At 49.5% G+C, this 18065-nt stretch overlaps 2 non-coding genes and 6 pseudogenes across 2 annotated transcripts; all 8 read right to left on the bottom strand.

Annotated features, from left to right (window-relative positions):
- Positions 1-15: 15 nt before the first annotated feature.
- On the bottom strand, positions 16-128 carry LOC138773648 (U2 spliceosomal RNA; annotated as a pseudogene).
- Positions 129-1071: 943 nt separating this feature from the next.
- Positions 1072-1284, bottom strand: LOC138773590 (U2 spliceosomal RNA; annotated as a pseudogene).
- Positions 1285-6397: 5113 nt separating this feature from the next.
- On the bottom strand, positions 6398-6544 carry LOC138773707 (U2 spliceosomal RNA; annotated as a pseudogene).
- A 919-nt stretch (positions 6545-7463) lies between these two features.
- On the bottom strand, positions 7464-7666 carry LOC138773511 (U2 spliceosomal RNA; annotated as a pseudogene).
- A 1534-nt stretch (positions 7667-9200) lies between these two features.
- LOC138773697 (U2 spliceosomal RNA) lies at positions 9201-9339 on the bottom strand (annotated as a pseudogene).
- Positions 9340-10286: 947 nt separating this feature from the next.
- Positions 10287-10477, bottom strand: LOC138773356 (U2 spliceosomal RNA). The gene has a single exon (XR_011360060.1). It is a non-coding gene; the product is annotated as a U2 spliceosomal RNA (small nuclear RNA).
- Positions 10478-11412: 935 nt separating this feature from the next.
- On the bottom strand, positions 11413-11603 carry LOC138773353 (U2 spliceosomal RNA). The gene has a single exon (XR_011360058.1). It is a non-coding gene; the product is annotated as a U2 spliceosomal RNA (small nuclear RNA).
- A 943-nt stretch (positions 11604-12546) lies between these two features.
- Positions 12547-12717, bottom strand: LOC138773443 (U2 spliceosomal RNA; annotated as a pseudogene).
- Positions 12718-18065: the final 5348 nt, after the last annotated feature.

The raw sequence follows: 18065 nt of genomic DNA, 5'->3' as shown, positions 1-18065 counted from the left end.
GGCATGACCTACTAGGAAGGCTGCTCAGGCCGCACAGCCAACCGTTCTACCCATGCCGTCTGTGTGGTTCTCTGCTCAGATAAGAACAGATACTACACTTGATCTTAGCCAAAAGGCCGAGAAGCGATGGCCACAACGGTTTCCCGAAAACTCCCCTTCTCGGACACCACGTCCTTCTTGTTAAGGCGAAGCCAGACATACATACATACCCTATTATGCGCTCCACCCTCTCAGATGGCGGACCGGACGTGCTTTCACACTGCATCTCCTATTGCCTAGCACTGCCTCTGTCTTCCTTTCTGCTCTCAAATCTGAATAGCTCCACCCCCCAATCACACTGCGTCTGCTTCCACCTGATGGATGGCAGACATACACGTCTCTGTCTCTGTCTCCGTCTCTGTCTGGCATACATGACATGCAGCTAGCTCTTTGGCTGGCTGTCTCTGTAGCTGGCTGGCTGTCTCTGTGGCTGGCTGCCTAGCTGGCTAGCTTATTATTAGTACCTACCTACCTACCTACCTACCTACCTACCTACCTATCTATCTATCTATCTATCTATCTATCTATCTATCTTATCTAATGTATCTAATCTATCTATCAAAGAACATGGAGGGTGAATTCTCCCAGCTGGAGCCGTAGGCAGGCAGCATCAGCAGGATACATCGGCCATCGGCCACCAGGAAATACAAAGGAAACGGTTTAATAAACGGCACCTACCTTTCCACCTACCTGCTCGGTCGCTTGACCGGCTGCAACTGAGCTGCTTGTTGTGCTGGCAGCTGTGTATAGCAGCAAAGCCTTGATGACATCACGTCCCGCGATGACATCACCAGCACTGGCCCGGCAGCCAAGTTGTAAACAAGTCTGGCAGTTGGTTGCCATGGCAACAGAGGCCAGCAAGTCTTGGACAAACAAACTTTTCGTAGCCACACTCGGGGGCTAATTTTTCGGGGTCGGTCCACCTGCGCACAACACACTCGAGGGAGGGATGTTTCTTGCAACACAGTAGTTTCAGGTGCAGCCGGCTTGTTTCCTTCTTCATTCTTTTGCTCTGTTTTTTGCAAACTCATTAGGGGGTGCACTGAACCTGGAGGCACTGCAATACCAGGTCAATGCCTGGAGAGGACAGAGCAAGCTCTTTTTCCATCTCCCTGTTCTAAAAATCCATTTAATATATGGTCCCCAGATAGGGGACGTATCAGATATTAAACTGATAAGAACAGATTTTTTTAAGTTGGCTACCCCTTACAACGGGGGCTTTCTTTATTTAAGTCAACAAATTATTACAAAAACAAAGTATTTTTACAAGGATAAAAATGTACAATAAAATACAATTTTTCCAATAAAATACAATTGTTTTGCATAAAAACACATAAAATCATATTAAAAGGGACTTGGTGGACTTATATCACAGAGCTCCATTCACTTAAAAACCATTTTCTTGCTAAAACAGGGAAATGCTTTCTGTCCAATAAATAATAATAATACATCTCATTAAGACAAATGGTTAAAATGTCCTTCACAGATAAAACCTCATGTTTGTATAATAAAATATTCCTGGCCTTCCACAGAGCTGCCTTCACACAGTTTATAGTCTTCCATGCCATGATTTCTTGAGTCCTTGTTGGGCATTCCAAGCAACCATAAAAAACAGCAGCGTGATTCAGTTCTTTAAGTCCAGTGATTCTTTTTATCAGAGGGGATATTTTAGTCCATACGTGTTGCGTGTAAAAACAAGTCCAAAACAGATGGTGCACGGTCTCTGCTTCCTGGCAGCCTCCCCTCGGACAGATCGCTGAGTTGGTTAAACCTCTTCGGTGCTGGAATGCCCGGCATGGAAGACACTCGTGGATGCAGCTCCAGGCCAGGTCTTTCTGTGGATTAAAAATATAATTAGCATTGGCCATTTCCCATATTTTTTTACATTTTTCTTCATTAAAATTTTTAATAGGAGCAATAAAACCACTTTCCTTCACAGCCTTTAAAATCTTTTTACTGTTTGTCAAGTTTTGAGCGCTTTTCCCCTTCAGACCATAAAAACTAACTGTTGTCTCTAAAATCTTATAATGCTTGGGTAGATTAAAAGCGTACGGGGAAGTTAAAATGGTTGAAAACCACCCGTTTCTCCTCATAAAATACCCAGTATTAAAACGTATAAAATAAGACCAGTAGTTCTCTTTGGACAGGGAGTTAAAACACATGCTAAAAAACTTGATTAAAAGAAAGGCTTTAAAATCAGGAAAGTCCTTACCACCCATCTTCTTAGGTTTACATACAGTTTCTCTTTTTAGCTTTTCCATCTTGGAGCTCCATAAAAAGGTAAAACAAGCTTTGGTTATTTTTTTAAGAACAACTTCTGGAGGGGGAAACACCATACTTAAATACAATAAAAGAGGTAAAATCACCATTTTGGTAATTAAAACCCTCCCCTCCATCGTCAGCTTTCTCATATTCCACATACATAGCTTTTGGTTTACTTTTTGCGCCACCAAGTCCCAGCTACTAAAACCATTGTTTGACTCATTGAAGGAGACACCTAAAATCTGCACAGTATCGGACACCGGAACAGGAATGTCTCTTAAAACCATTCCACTTATATTTAAAATGCTGCTTTTGTTTAAATTAACTTTAAAACCGGAGGCACAAGAAAAAAACTGGATCTGCTTCAAAGTTTTTTGAAGCGATGGGGCGTCCCTGCAAAGCACCGTGACATCATCCATGTACCCCACTGCTTTGGCCTCGAGTCCCCCTCCTCCCGGCAGGGGGACTCCGTGAATCTGTTTGTCTCTCCGAATGGCACACATTAGAGGCTCTAAGGCGCAGATGAAAAGCAGTGGGGACAAGGGACACCCCTGCTTCACTCCGGATTTTAAAAGAATGTTCCGTGTCTTAAAACCATTTACTAAAATTTTACTTGTGCAGCCTTGATAAAACGCTTTAAGAGATAATAAAAAACCCTCCGGTATACCCATTTTTTCTAAAACCTTAAAAAGATAAAAATGCGATACCCTGTCAAATGCCTTTTCGAAGTCTATGGATAAAACGGCAAGTTGTCCTTTTCTTGACTGGGTATCGCTGATCACGTCCTTAATAAGGTTTAAAATGTCCCAGATGCTTCTCCCGGGTACCCCACAGACCTGATTGCAATGGATTAGCTTGTCGATCACGGCCTTCAGACGGTTTGCACACAGTTTGGCCATGATCTTGTAGTCACAATTCAGAAGGGTGATTGGTCTCCAATTCCTCAAACTCGACCTGTCTCCCTTCTTGAAGAGGAGGGAGACATCACCCTTCTTCCACGACCCCGGGAGAGCTTTGGACTTAAAAACATCGGTTAAGAGATTAAAAAGGTCGTCCTTTAAAATCCCGTAAAAAGTCACATAAAATTCTATGGGTATACCGTCGGGCCCAGGTACCTTACCTGTCTTAAAACTTTTAACAGTCTCTAAAACCTCCTGCTCCGTGATGTTCTGTAATAAAAGGGACTGGGAGACAGGGTCTAAAACATTAGTGATCTCCTCCAATGAGTCATTTAAAAAACATTCATCAATGTTTTTTGTGTTAAAAAGATCCGCATAAAATTCATACACTTTTGTTAAAATACCCTGTACATCATTTTCATCATCAATATTGTCAATTAAAACTTTCTTTTCCGTAACTTTCTTAAAAAAGTACCTGGAGCAGGTCTCGTTCTCTTCCAGATGTTTTATTTTAGAACGGAATATCAGTTCTTTCCCTTTCTGCTCCAGGCACTGAGAGATCTCTTTCCTTATATCAATAATCTCTTTTTCTACTTCAATACCGTGATCTCTGAACTTGTACAGGGTTTGCAGGCGAGTATTTAAAAGGTTAAAAAAGGCACGTTTCTCCTTAGCTTTTGAAATCCCAACGTCTATAAAAAATTCTTTTATCTTTAATTTCATTTTTTCCCACCAAGCACTGATGGGAATGTTGGGATTTCTTACTCGCCTGCAATCCTTATAAAAAGTGATAAAATCAGATAAAACCTGCGGATCTTCTAAAAGGGACACGTTTAATTTCCAGGCATTCTTACCAGTTCTCCTGTTAAAATCGCTTTTCACTTTAAAAAACAATAGCTTGTGATCTGAAAAAATATTCGTAAAAAGATCACATTTAAAAGGCAGTACTTGATAAGAGCAGAAAATAAAATCAATTCTAGATTTGCAATTGACGTTACCCCATGTAACGCCGGCTTCCTCAGGTGCATTCATATTACATTTCTTAAAAACATCGGTGAGTTTAAAATCTAAAACAATATTCTTAAGCATGGAAGACGTCTTATCATAGTTTCTACTCACTGAGGTTGAAAGCCGGCGTTCCCCCCTTAAAATACAGTTAAAATCACCTGCTAAAACAAGAGGTTCAGAATCGTTAATAAAAAGCGGTAAAACTTCTAGCATTCTAGCTCTTTCATTTTTTTCAGGAGAACCATAAAAGTTTAAAAACTGCCATTTAATACCATTGATAAAAGCTTTTACAAGTAAAATTCTGCCTGGTAAAATTTCAATAAAAGAATCAATTAAAACGTTCCCTTTAAAAAGTATGGCGACCCCTGCTGATCTGGATTCGTTGGATCCAGACCAGATTGACGGACCGTGCACCCAGTCGTCTTCATATTTCTTATACGTCATGCAATGCGGGATGCTGCACTCCTGCAGGAAGAAGACGGAAGCAGCAAAAACCGTCAGATAATTAAAAAGGGCAACCCTTCTCACTTTTGCCTGTAGACTTCTTACGTTAAGTGAGAGACCGGACAACTCAGCCATTGGAGAGTGTAAAGGAAATCAATCTCGCAACAGGACTACAACTCTCCGGCTACACCAGAGACCCCACTCGAGCTCTCATATCCCCCCACGTCCGAGTCTACTGTGCACATGGACGATGCCGGGGATGAACTACCGTCGCTCAAGTGACTCCCCGGACCCCAGGCAGCAGTAGGGGCCACAGTGTCACCCCATACAGAACATACGGGCAGCACGGTTTGTTGGGTTCCCGACTCACTTACTTCCGCTATCCCCTCCGCAGGGGTGGGATGTTTGCTTATTGCGGTTTCCGGCACCTCAGAGATGGTGACCCCTGAGGCCCCCTCCTGGCAGAGAGGGGGCGGGGTGCCCCGGCGTGGGGCCTTTGGAGGAGCGTCACTTGGTTTCCCCACAACGGTGAGTACTTCCATCGGCTCCTCCTGCACCACCTCCGAGTAGAGCCGGGACCCGGAGCCCTTGCGCCGCTTAACCGTGGCCTCACCACCGGGGTCTTTCCACTCTGGCACAGCCTGTACCGAAGGCTGTTGGGCCAGAGAGCCGGCGCCAGTCGGCACACCTTCCACCCCAGTTTCCTGGGGAGGGGCCTCCTTCCGGCCACCAGCTCTCTTTTTCCCCGTCCTCTGCGCCTTAGGGCCCTCTGCCGATCTCTCTAGGGGAGTCACTGATGTGTCCATTGCATCACCCGTCTCCGGCTCTTGTGGGGGGGCACTTTGGGTCTCTGGTTGCCCAGGCTGGTGTCCTGGTCTAGGCTTGGGTTGCCCTGGCTGCTCCGTCTTTCTCGGTCTGTGGGGACAGTTTGCATACAGGTGACCGATGTTGTGGCAAAAATTACATCTGGCTCCTTGACGGCACTCTTGTGTTTCATGTTCGGAGCTGCCACATTTCTTGCATGTACTGTCACACTGTTCTTTTGAGTGCCCATATTTGTGACATGCCCTGCAGAAGTCAGGCATTCCCGCAAAGTAGAGGTCGCCACACATGTTGTTCAATTTAAAACGTGCTGGTGGTAATCTCACTCCCCCTACAAAGTTGGGGTCGTTAATGCACGTAACTAAAAACCGCCATTTTGAGGTCCAAATACCAAACTCGTTCATAATCTTCCCCTGACACTTCACGCTCTTAAAGTAGGCTGCCAGGAAGGCTTCCACGTCTTTTAGACTAGCGAAAGGGGAATACATCTTAATCACTACAAGTTTGGTAATATCGAGGACGTGCTCTATGATCTGGACCCCCCCAAGCTTCGGATGTTCCTTCCCGGGAATACTCGCCACGAAATCTCGAAAGATTCCCTCTTCGGTGAACGATACATCGTATATCCTACGCTTGGGGTAGTCCTGGATCGCCAATATCTCTCGCTTCTGGATGTTAAAAATTCCCATGAGCACGTCCTCCACGACAAACTTCAGCCCTCGAGTGTCTTCCGTATCACCTGTGAGTATGACTCGCACAGTGTTCTTAATCCGGGCATAAGCCGGTACGGAACCTGGATCCGCATCCATGGTTCTCGATGGTACGCAACGTAACGCTCTGCTTCGCTCCGTAAAGCTCCGCTCCGCAACGCTCCGCTCCGCCCTCCCTTGATCCGAAGATCGCAGGAGGCGATCGCAACCCGTTGTCTGGGGACTAAGCCGCCTGCCTATAGCAGCATGGGGACAATCCCCCAAGGCCGACAGGACGGGTACCCCAGACACCTCTTGACTTCGAAACAAGTGCAGCAACAGGTACTACACTTGATCTTAGCCAAAAGGCCGAGAAGCGATGGCCACAACGGTTTCCCGAAAACTCCCCTTCTCGGACACCACGTCCTTCTTGTTAAGGCGAAGCCAGACATACATACATACCCTATTATGCGCTCCACCCTCTCAGATGGCGGACCGGACGTGCTTTCACACTGCATCTCCTATTGCCTAGCACTGCCTCTGTCTTCCTTTCTGCTCTCAAATCTGAATAGCTCCACCCCCCAATCACACTGCGTCTGCTTCCACCTGATGGATGGCAGACATACACGTCTCTGTCTCTGTCTCCGTCTCTGTCTGGCATACATGACATGCAGCTAGCTCTTTGGCTGGCTGTCTCTGTAGCTGGCTGGCTGTCTCTGTGGCTGGCTGCCTAGCTGGCTAGCTTATTATTAGTACCTACCTACCTACCTACCTACCTACCTACCTACCTATCTATCTATCTTATCTAATGTATCTAATCTATCTATCAAAGAACATGGAGGGTGAATTCTCCCAGCTGGAGCCGTAGGCAGGCAGCATCAGCAGGATACATCGGCCATCGGCCACCAGGAAATACAAAGGAAACGGTTTAATAAACGGCACCTACCTTTCCACCTACCTGCTCGGTCGCTTGACCGGCTGCAACTGAGCTGCTTGTTGTGCTGGCAGCTGTGTATAGCAGCAAAGCCTTGATGACATCACGTCCCGCGATGACATCACCAGCACTGGCCCGGCAGCCAAGTTGTAAACAAGTCTGGCAGTTGGTTGCCATGGCAACAGAGGCCAGCAAGTCTTGGACAAACAAACTTTTCGTAGCCACACTCGGGGGCTAATTTTTCGGGGTCGGTCCACCTGCGCACAACACACTCGAGGGAGGGATGTTTCTTGCAACACAGTAGTTTCAGGTGCAGCCGGCTTGTTTCCTTCTTCATTCTTTTGCTCTGTTTTTTGCAAACTCATTAGGGGGTGCACTGAACCTGGAGGCACTGCAATACCAGGTCAATGCCTGGAGAGGACAGAGCAAGCTCTTTTTCCATCTCCCTGTTCTAAAAATCCATTTAATATATGGTCCCCAGATAGGGGACGTATCAGATATTAAACTGATAAGAACAGATTTTTTTTTTTTTTTTTTTTTAAAACCATTCAGAATGGTTAAAAAACGATACAAACAGAAACTGCTTATATCTTCCGATATTACTCCAACCATTTCATCATCATGGTCACTTTTTTTATTCTTTAAAAAAACAAAACAAACTCCCTGCCAAAGAACTAAAAGAACCATCACAAGTACAAACACCCCGCACCCCTTAATACTATACAATACTAAATAACTTAAACATTACTATACAAAGAAAAATTAAATAAGCTTACCATAGCCTCAGGCTCTCATACCTCCTTTGTATGCATAATAGGATAATAACCGTATAATAATAACTGATTTTGATCCAGACTTTTCTACTTTTTCCGCAATATCCGGCGGTACACAATAAGTTTCATAAAACCTCCTCCCCTGTCTTTCCAAATGCAAGGCCACTTTTTCGTATAATGATGCTAACGGAAACCTCTTATCAATGGATTCTATATGATCCCAAAGGTGTCGTGAGACTACTGCATAGTCCCTACGTTCCTCTTCCGTGAGGGTTCTTACCATTTTCTTTTTAACTTCCGGCTCTACAGGAGCACTCTCCACATCTCTTGGGACCTTCTCCCTTACTTTTGGAACCCTTCTAATTGAAATGTCCATTTCTTCCTCCTGCTGAGGATTGTCCTTACCTCTACTTACACCCTCCGTCTCTTCCTTACTCTTCCCCTCCTGCGGGGAACTGCCAATGCCCCTAACGGCTTCTTGTCTATCTTCCTGCTCCCTTGCACTTTTCCTCTTAACAGGGCAGGCTGCATACAAATGCTCCTTGCTCCCACATAGATGACAGGTTTTTACCTGGTCACATGACTCAGTCATGTGTCCCTCTTTCTGACACTTGGAACAGAAAAGAACTGTACATTGTTCTTTCATATGACCGTATTGTTTGCATTTCCTGCAAAAAATCTCCATCCCTGAGAAAAACAAGTCTCCATTGACCGCCCCAATCTTAAACCTTGCTGGGGGTACACACAATATTTCATTTTCCAGTACCTTGAACTTTACATGGAACCTCCATTTCATTGTCCACAAACCGTAACGATTCAGGATTTTCCCTTTTGCCGTGACCTCTTCACAATATCTCGCCAAAAAGGCCGCAATCTCCTCCTCCGACACATATGGACTGTACATTCTTATTGTAATCCATCTTTCTCTCCTCGGAAAATGAGACGAGACATCAATACCATTCAATATTGCATTATTTCTTACACTCTCCATCTTACCCAGAAGATAACTGTGATCCTCTTCCGAGCTTAACACCAGATCGTAGATTCCCCGCCTTGGGAATTCCAGTAAGGCCAAGATTTGGCTCCGCTCCAAACCCAGCAACTTAAAGAAAACTTCTTCTACTAGAAAATCCAGGCCCAACTCCTTCTTCCTGGGGTCCTTCACCGTAAAACGTATCCCATTTCTGATTTTTGCGTAAGTTGGGACTTCCTCCGGCACCGTTCCATCTTCATTTGTCGCTTCCATTCTCAAAGGTCACTCCAACGAAAAAAAAAAACCACCCTCGGTGCACCTCCCCTGCGGATGCAGGTAGGTGGGATCGCTTCCCGTTGCCTGGGGACTAAGCCGCCTGCCAATAGCAACAAGGAGGTAATCCTCCAAGGCCGACAGGTCGGGTACCCCAGGCACCTTTCGACCAGATCTCCTGCAGATACTACACTTGATCTTAGCCAAAAGGCCGAGAAGCGATGGCCACAACGGTTTCCCGAAAACTCCCCTTCTCGGACACCACGTCCTTCTTGTTAAGGCGAAGCCAGACATACATACATACCCTATTATGCGCTCCACCCTCTCAGATGGCGGACCGGACGTGCTTTCACACTGCATCTCCTATTGCCTAGCACTGCCTCTGTCTTCCTTTCTGCTCTCAAATCTGAATAGCTCCACCCCCCAATCACACTGCGTCTGCTTCCACCTGATGGATGGCAGACATACACGTCTCTGTCTCTGTCTCCGTCTCTGTCTGGCATACATGACATGCAGCTAGCTCTTTGGCTGGCTGTCTCTGTAGCTGGCTGGCTGTCTCTGTGGCTGGCTGCCTAGCTGGCTAGCTTATTATTAGTACCTACCTACCTACCTACCTACCTACCTACCTATCTATCTATCTATCTATCTATCTATCTATCTATCTATCTATCTTATCTAATGTATCTAATCTATCTATCAAAGAACATGGAGGGTGAATTCTCCCAGCTGGAGCCGTAGGCAGGCAGCATCAGCAGGATACATCGGCCATCGGCCACCAGGAAATACAAAGGAAACGGTTTAATAAACGGCACCTACCTTTCCACCTACCTGCTCGGTCGCTTGACCGGCTGCAACTGAGCTGCTTGTTGTGCTGGCAGCTGTGTATAGCAGCAAAGCCTTGATGACATCACGTCCCGCGATGACATCACCAGCACTGGCCCGGCAGCCAAGTTGTAAACAAGTCTGGCAGTTGGTTGCCATGGCAACAGAGGCCAGCAAGTCTTGGACAAACAAACTTTTCGTAGCCACACTCGGGGGCTAATTTTTCGGGGTCGGTCCACCTGCGCACAACACACTCGAGGGAGGGATGTTTCTTGCAACACAGTAGTTTCAGGTGCAGCCGGCTTGTTTCCTTCTTCATTCTTTTGCTCTGTTTTTTGCAAACTCATTAGGGGGTGCACTGAACCTGGAGGCACTGCAATACCAGGTCAATGCCTGGAGAGGACAGAGCAAGCTCTTTTTCCATCTCCCTGTTCTAAAAATCCATTTAATATATGGTCCCCAGATAGGGGACGTATCAGATATTAAACTGATAAGAACAGATACTACACTTGATCTTAGCCAAAAGGCCGAGAAGCGATGGCCACAACGGTTTCCCGAAAACTCCCCTTCTCGGACACCACGTCCTTCTTGTTAAGGCGAAGCCAGACATACATACATACCCTATTATGCGCTCCACCCTCTCAGATGGCGGACCGGACGTGCTTTCACACTGCATCTCCTATTGCCTAGCACTGCCTCTGTCTTCCTTTCTGCTCTCAAATCTGAATAGCTCCACCCCCCAATCACACTGCGTCTGCTTCCACCTGATGGATGGCAGACATACACGTCTCTGTCTCTGTCTCCGTCTCTGTCTGGCATACATGACATGCAGCTAGCTCTTTGGCTGGCTGTCTCTGTAGCTGGCTGGCTGTCTCTGTGGCTGGCTGCCTAGCTGGCTAGCTTATTATTAGTACCTACCTACCTACCTACCTACCTACCTACCTATCTATCTATCTATCTATCTATCTATCTATCTTATCTAATGTATCTAATCTATCTATCAAAGAACATGGAGGGTGAATTCTCCCAGCTGGAGCCGTAGGCAGGCAGCATCAGCAGGATACATCGGCCATCGGCCACCAGGAAATACAAAGGAAACGGTTTAATAAACGGCACCTACCTTTCCACCTACCTGCTCGGTCGCTTGACCGGCTGCAACTGAGCTGCTTGTTGTGCTGGCAGCTGTGTATAGCAGCAAAGCCTTGATGACATCACGTCCCGCGATGACATCACCAGCACTGGCCCGGCAGCCAAGTTGTAAACAAGTCTGGCAGTTGGTTGCCATGGCAACAGAGGCCAGCAAGTCTTGGACAAACAAACTTTTCGTAGCCACACTCGGGGGCTAATTTTTCGGGGTCGGTCCACCTGCGCACAACACACTCGAGGGAGGGATGTTTCTTGCAACACAGTAGTTTCAGGTGCAGCCGGCTTGTTTCCTTCTTCATTCTTTTGCTCTGTTTTTTGCAAACTCATTAGGGGGTGCACTGAACCTGGAGGCACTGCAATACCAGGTCAATGCCTGGAGAGGACAGAGCAAGCTCTTTTTCCATCTCCCTGTTCTAAAAATCCATTTAATATATGGTCCCCAGATAGGGGACGTATCAGATATTAAACTGATAAGAACAGATACTACACTTGATCTTAGCCAAAAGGCCGAGAAGCGATGGCCACAACGGTTTCCCGAAAACTCCCCTTCTCGGACACCACGTCCTTCTTGTTAAGGCGAAGCCAGACATACATACATACCCTATTATGCGCTCCACCCTCTCAGATGGCGGACCGGACGTGCTTTCACACTGCATCTCCTATTGCCTAGCACTGCCTCTGTCTTCCTTTCTGCTCTCAAATCTGAATAGCTCCACCCCCCAATCACACTGCGTCTGCTTCCACCTGATGGATGGCAGACATACACGTCTCTGTCTCTGTCTCCGTCTCTGTCTGGCATACATGACATGCAGCTAGCTCTTTGGCTGGCTGTCTCTGTAGCTGGCTGGCTGTCTCTGTGGCTGGCTGCCTAGCTGGCTAGCTTATTATTAGTACCTACCTACCTACCTACCTACCTACCTATCTATCTATCTATCTATCTATCTATCTATCTATCTATCTATCTTATCTAATGTATCTAATCTATCTATCAAAGAACATGGAGGGTGAATTCTCCCAGCTGGAGCCGTAGGCAGGCAGCATCAGCAGGATACATCGGCCATCGGCCACCAGGAAATACAAAGGAAACGGTTTAATAAACGGCACCTACCTTTCCACCTACCTGCTCGGTCGCTTGACCGGCTGCAACTGAGCTGCTTGTTGTGCTGGCAGCTGTGTATAGCAGCAAAGCCTTGATGACATCACGTCCCGCGATGACATCACCAGCACTGGCCCGGCAGCCAAGTTGTAAACAAGTCTGGCAGTTGGTTGCCATGGCAACAGAGGCCAGCAAGTCTTGGACAAACAAACTTTTCGTAGCCACACTCGGGGGCTAATTTTTCGGGGTCGGTCCACCTGCGCACAACACACTCGAGGGAGGGATGTTTCTTGCAACACAGTAGTTTCAGGTGCAGCCGGCTTGTTTCCTTCTTCATTCTTTTGCTCTGTTTTTTGCAAACTCATTAGGGGGTGCACTGAACCTGGAGGCACTGCAATACCAGGTCAATGCCTGGAGAGGACAGAGCAAGCTCTTTTTCCATCTCCCTGTTCTAAAAATCCATTTAATATATGGTCCCCAGATAGGGGACGTATCAGATATTAAACTGATAAGAACAGATTTTTTGATTGAAAATATCTTTATTACAATCAGTCGTCGTCAGGCATACATAAACTGTGACGCAGCACAGTTCAATAAATAAGACACTACATACTCAGCACCATGGTACAACATACAGCACAGGCTCCCTACGCTATACATCATACCACCCGCTACACTAACATTCCAGCATACCTTAACAATCCTAAAACAACAAACAATAAAGCAATACAGACAAGTGATGGGGTAAGGGGGGGTGGGAGAGAGGGGGGTAGGGAGGGGAAATCACAGGCCCGAAGCTTTATTGAAAGACAACACAACACAAGGGGAGAGGGGGAAGGAGAGGGGTATCAATCCTCTTCTTCCTGGTCCGATCTGTCCATGATGGAATAGTCTCTGAGCAGGCTGTGGACCAGCCTGCGGCAGTCCAGAAAGGACATCCTCTCCTTCTTCAGAATGAGGCGGTTCCTGGCAAGCCATATAGCGTCCTTAAAACAGTTCATAAGGCGCCAGGCCTCCCGGGTTGCCTCATCGCCGAAATTCCCAGGGAACAGGCCGTACAGCACCGCGCAGTGCGTTAGCCTGTTCCTGGGCACACAGTCACTGAGTTCAAGTTCCAGGGCGTCCAACAGGCCCTGAGCAAACGGACACTGCCAAAAGAGGTGCGAAGATGTTTCCTCCACGAAGGGGCACCGGGGGCAGTACCGCGTTTTGCACAGGTTGCGAGCATGCATGAATGACCTCAAAGGCAGTCCCCCCTGAATGGCCATCCAAGACAAGTCCTTGTGCCCGTTGGTCAGCTTTGTCGAAGCCACATTTGTCCATACAGTCTCTGCGGTGGCCGCAGCGAGCCCTGGAACGAGCTCCATAGAGTCCTGTGCTCTGATGAGCTTGTGGACAGTTTTTGGCTTCCACAAGTCGGGCTTGAGTCCCTCCAGTTGGTGTTCCCTCACAAACTTGACGACGCCCCCGTAGAACCAGGGAGTGTGCCAGTTGTAAGGGATGGAGCTGTCCCACTTGTCCCAGCTCAGACCCCTCCAGAGGGGGAGGAGGAACAGGCGAGACATGGACCTGCCCGCAGAGCCATTCTTCTGTTGCAGAGTCCTCCGCACACAGTCACATACGAAGGCTGCCCGCAGCAAGGTAGGGATATCCGGAACACCTTTTCCGCCCTTGCGGGGTTCCTTGTACATCACGGAGCGCTTCACTCTGTCCATTTTGGAGCCCCAGATGAAACGAAACACGGTCCTGGTGATGGCCCTGCAGACGGTGACATGGGGGGGCCAGGCCTGTGCGGTGTACTGGAGCACAGGCAGAACTTCGTTCCTCAGGACCAATGCTTTGCCCTCAATGGTGAGGTGTCTGAGGCTCCACAGCCCGATCTTCGTATTGACCTTAGCCAATCGCTCTTCCCAGGACTTGAGGGCCGCGCCTTCCTTTCCGAACCAGACTCCAAGGATCTTGATGAAGTCCGGTTTGATGGTAAACGGGAAGGGGGCGGAGGAAGCCAGGTGCCACTCCCCGAAGAGCATAGCCTCCGACTTCCCGCAGTTGACCTTTGCCCCTGAAGCCTTTCCGAACTTCTCGCAGGTCTGGACGAGTGCGGTCACCGAACGCTGGTCAGCGCAGAAGACGGTCACGTCGTCCATGTACAGCGAGCACTTGACCTCGTGTCGATCGGGTCCGGGTACGGTGATCCCTCTGATCTCTCCGTTCTGCCGTATAGCCTCCGCGAAGGATTCTATAACACAAACAAAAAGGAGAGGTGAGAGAGGGCAGCCTTGTCTGACCCCAGAAAGAACCGGAAAGGGGTCAGTCTTCCAGCCGTTCACCAGTACCCTGCTGAAAATATCAAAATACATAATGTTAACAAAACGACAAAACATATCACCAAGTCCTAACCTACGCAGTGCCCTGCCCATGAACTCGTGAGAGACCCGGTCGAAAGCCTTCTCCTGATCGAGGCTGACCAGGGCCGCGTGTGCACGGCGGCTTTGGATGTAATGGACCGTGTCCCTCACTAGGGCGAGGCTGTCTGCGATCCTGCGGCCGGGAATGCCACAGGTCTGGTCCAGATGGACGACCTGACCGATGACCTTCTTCAGCCGGTTGGCCAGCACCTTGGCGAGGATCTTGTAGTCCACGTTCAAGAGAGAGATGGGACGCCAATTTTTCAAGTCACATCTCTCCCCCTTCCGCTTATACAGGATCGTGATCATACCCTCCCTCAACGACGGAGGCATTCTGCCCTCCACCACCATCTCCTCGTACAGCTCCAACAGGTCCGGGCAAATGAGATCCCCCAGCGCTACATAGAGCTCCGCTGGGAGACCATCACTGCCCGGGGTCCTGCCAGGCCTAAAGGATTTAGCGGCAGAGAGCAGCTCCCCCACCGTCAAGGGGGCGTCCATGGCCGACGCACCTGCGGGATCAACAACGTTAGTGATACCTGACAGGAACTCGTCGGCCACTTCGGAGTCGGTGGTCTTCGGGGCGTAGAGGCTGCGGTAGAAGCTAGTGACAACCCCCATCACGTCCTCTTTGCCCTTCCGCAAACTTCCGGTCTCATCCCGCAGCTCAGTCAGGGGCGTGTGGCCGGCGTGGAGTTTCCTGAAAAAGAACGAGTTACATTTCTCACCCTTCTCCAGGTTCTCCACCTTGGAACGGAAGACGATTCGCTTGGATTCCTCCTCAAAGTGCCTTTGCAAGCTCTTTTTGGTCTCCTCCAGCTCCTCCTTCACGTCCCAGCCGCACCGGAGAAGGTCTTGCAGTGACCGCAGCTCGCGCTGCAGCCTCCTGAAGTCCCTCTTTCTTCCGCACGCCTGTTGACGACTCTTGGCCTGAAAGAAACTGCGAAATTGAACCTTAACAAATTCCCACCAATCACTAACACGCTCAAACATACATTTATCGTTGCGCCATACGATGTAGGCCTCTCTAAGCTCCTCCAGAACCTCCTCCTGAGCCAGTAGAGCACAATTCAGCTTCCAAGAGCCTGGGCCAGATGGGAAACCATGGCCCAGAACCCCTTGAAACAGAATGGCCCTGTGGTCAGAGAAGAAGCAGGGAACCATAGAGTGCCTAGTCTGCCTGACTGCTCGAGAGGCAAACACAAAGTCAATCCGAGAACGGAGCGAGCCATCGGGGCGGCTCCATGTATAATTAACAGAGCCGTTCCCGATGGACCCAACAACGTCCTGCAAGGATGCTTCAGTCACCATCTCGATGAGCAGTTTGGATGTGACATCCAACTTGACAGATGTCCCAGAACTGCGTCCGTCCGCTTCAATGGGGCAGTTGAAGTCCCCACCCAACACTACAGCCCTGGAGGTTGCGAGCTGGGCCCGCAGGGCCTGGAATAGTTCCAGACGCGCACCCTTCTCAGGAGAGGCATACACATTGATGAGCCTTACGGGCTCCCCCGCCCAAGAGCCGTCTGCAATTAGCAATCTGCCACAGACAAGCTCCTGAACAGAATCAAGTGTAAAGTTGCCTCCCCTGATCAGGATGGCGACCCCTGCGGACTTACAGTCGCCCCCGCCGGACCAGTAGGAGGGACCGTGGGACCACTGCCTGGCCAGATGGTTGTAGGACCTAGAAGAGGACAGAGCACATTCCTGCAACATATACACATCGCACAACTGAGCATTTAAAAACGAAAGAACTGTCTGGAATCTAGACCTATCTCTCATACTCCGCACATTTAAGCTAAAGATGGAAAGATTAGCCATGGGGAGAAAAGAAAAGGGTTAGTCACAGACTCATACGATACCACTCCGGTCGGGCGGATCCTCTTCTTCGGGGCCCGCCGGCCCGACCCATTCCCGTATGCACTCCTCCAGCGCCTCTTTCAGGTGTGCATTCTCTGGGACGTCCTCGAAGTCGAAAGCCTCCGGTTCGTCGACCAGATTCTCCACCACCTGATCCATGTCGCTTTCCTCCGGGAGGTCATCTTCGCAGACCTCGATGATCTTTTTCTTGGAGGTCTCAGCCGATGGGCTGTCCCTCACTTTCCTCTTCCTGTCGGGAACCACTGTGGGGACAAGAGGGGGAAAATCCTCCAAGGAGAGAACCACAGCAGCGGGAGGAAAGGTTAGTGCTGCTGGGTTGGGGGAGTGGGGTGGGAGGGTGGGGGTAGGGGCGGGGGACAGGGGACCCACTGAGGCAATGGGATAGGGGAGGGATTCCTCAGTGGGGGTGGGCGGGGAGGGAGAGGGGGGAGGGGGGGGAAGGAGGGGAGGGGGAAGGGGTAGGGAGGGCGGGGGTGGGGGGAGGGTTAGGGGCCGTCGTCCTCTTACCCTCCTTCTTCTTCTTCTCCTTCTCCTTGGGCTTCTGCGCTGCTTGGGCTACGGCCGGCTGCTGGCCGGTCGGAGCTTTGGCAACCACGGATGCCCACGTTCTCTTTTCCCTCTGGGGGCAGGCCCTGTAGCTGTGGTCCGCATGGCCGCAGAGGTTGCAGGTTTTTGCCTTCGGACAGTCCTTGGTCCCATGCCCCGGCACTCGGCAGACTCTACAGGAATCTTCGCTGCAGTCCTTCGCCTGATGACCCTTCTTGCTGCATCTCCTGCAGATCTGCGGCATATCCGGGTAATAGATGAAGCCTGGAGCGTCACCCAAAGAGAAAGCCTGAGGCAGGTGCTGGAAACCGTCGTCCGATGACTCATCCCTGTTGAGCCTCACGACCACCGACCACTTGCCAGTCCAGAATCCAAGGCTGCTCAGGATCTTGGAGGGTTCCTTGACCACTGTGCAGTACCTTGCAAGGAATGTGGCGATGTCCTTGCCTGGGATGTACGGGTTAAGGATTGAAACCGTCACCCGCCTCTCCTCCCTTTGGATTAAGCAGTTGCTTACAAAGCGAGAGAAAGGGGATTCGGGCCTCGCTGCCTTTACCGCCTCCCAGTACCTCCTGCAGGTGTTGAAGGAGGCAAATGTCACATAGAAGATCCCAGTAAAGAAGAAAATGCTGAGGGTTTCAGCCTTGGAGAAACCCTGGTCCAGGACCATCTTCTTAGCGAACACATCCTCAGACATGTCCGGCTCTCTACCATCCACCTTCTTCAGTCGCATGGCCACCGTAGTGCGCATCCAGGGCCGCAGTGTAGGGACGCCTGGATCCGCAGCCTTGCTGGTCGTCGGCTGAGCTGGGGCGGCAGAGGAAGAGGCATCCACGACCCGGGCCTCCTGGCTCTTCCTCGCTTCCTTCTGCTGGGTCTTCTTCATCTCCGGTGCTGGTGCTGAAGAGGCCATCGCTTCTCCCGGTCGAGCTCTTTCCTGGTGGGCGGAGCTATGCAGATCCTCGTCGAAGGGGGCGGAGAGATGCAAATCCTCGTCGCCGGCTTCTTCGGGGTTCAGCGTCGTCCTTCTCGGGGTTCCGGGGCGTCTTC

This window comes from Dendropsophus ebraccatus, chromosome 14 (assembly GCF_027789765.1).
Source record: "Dendropsophus ebraccatus isolate aDenEbr1 chromosome 14, aDenEbr1.pat, whole genome shotgun sequence".
In the NCBI taxonomy this organism is placed as follows: domain Eukaryota; kingdom Metazoa; phylum Chordata; class Amphibia; order Anura; family Hylidae; genus Dendropsophus; species Dendropsophus ebraccatus.
Note: the sequence above shows the minus strand (reverse complement) of the source record. Positions and strands in the feature narration are given on the sequence as shown.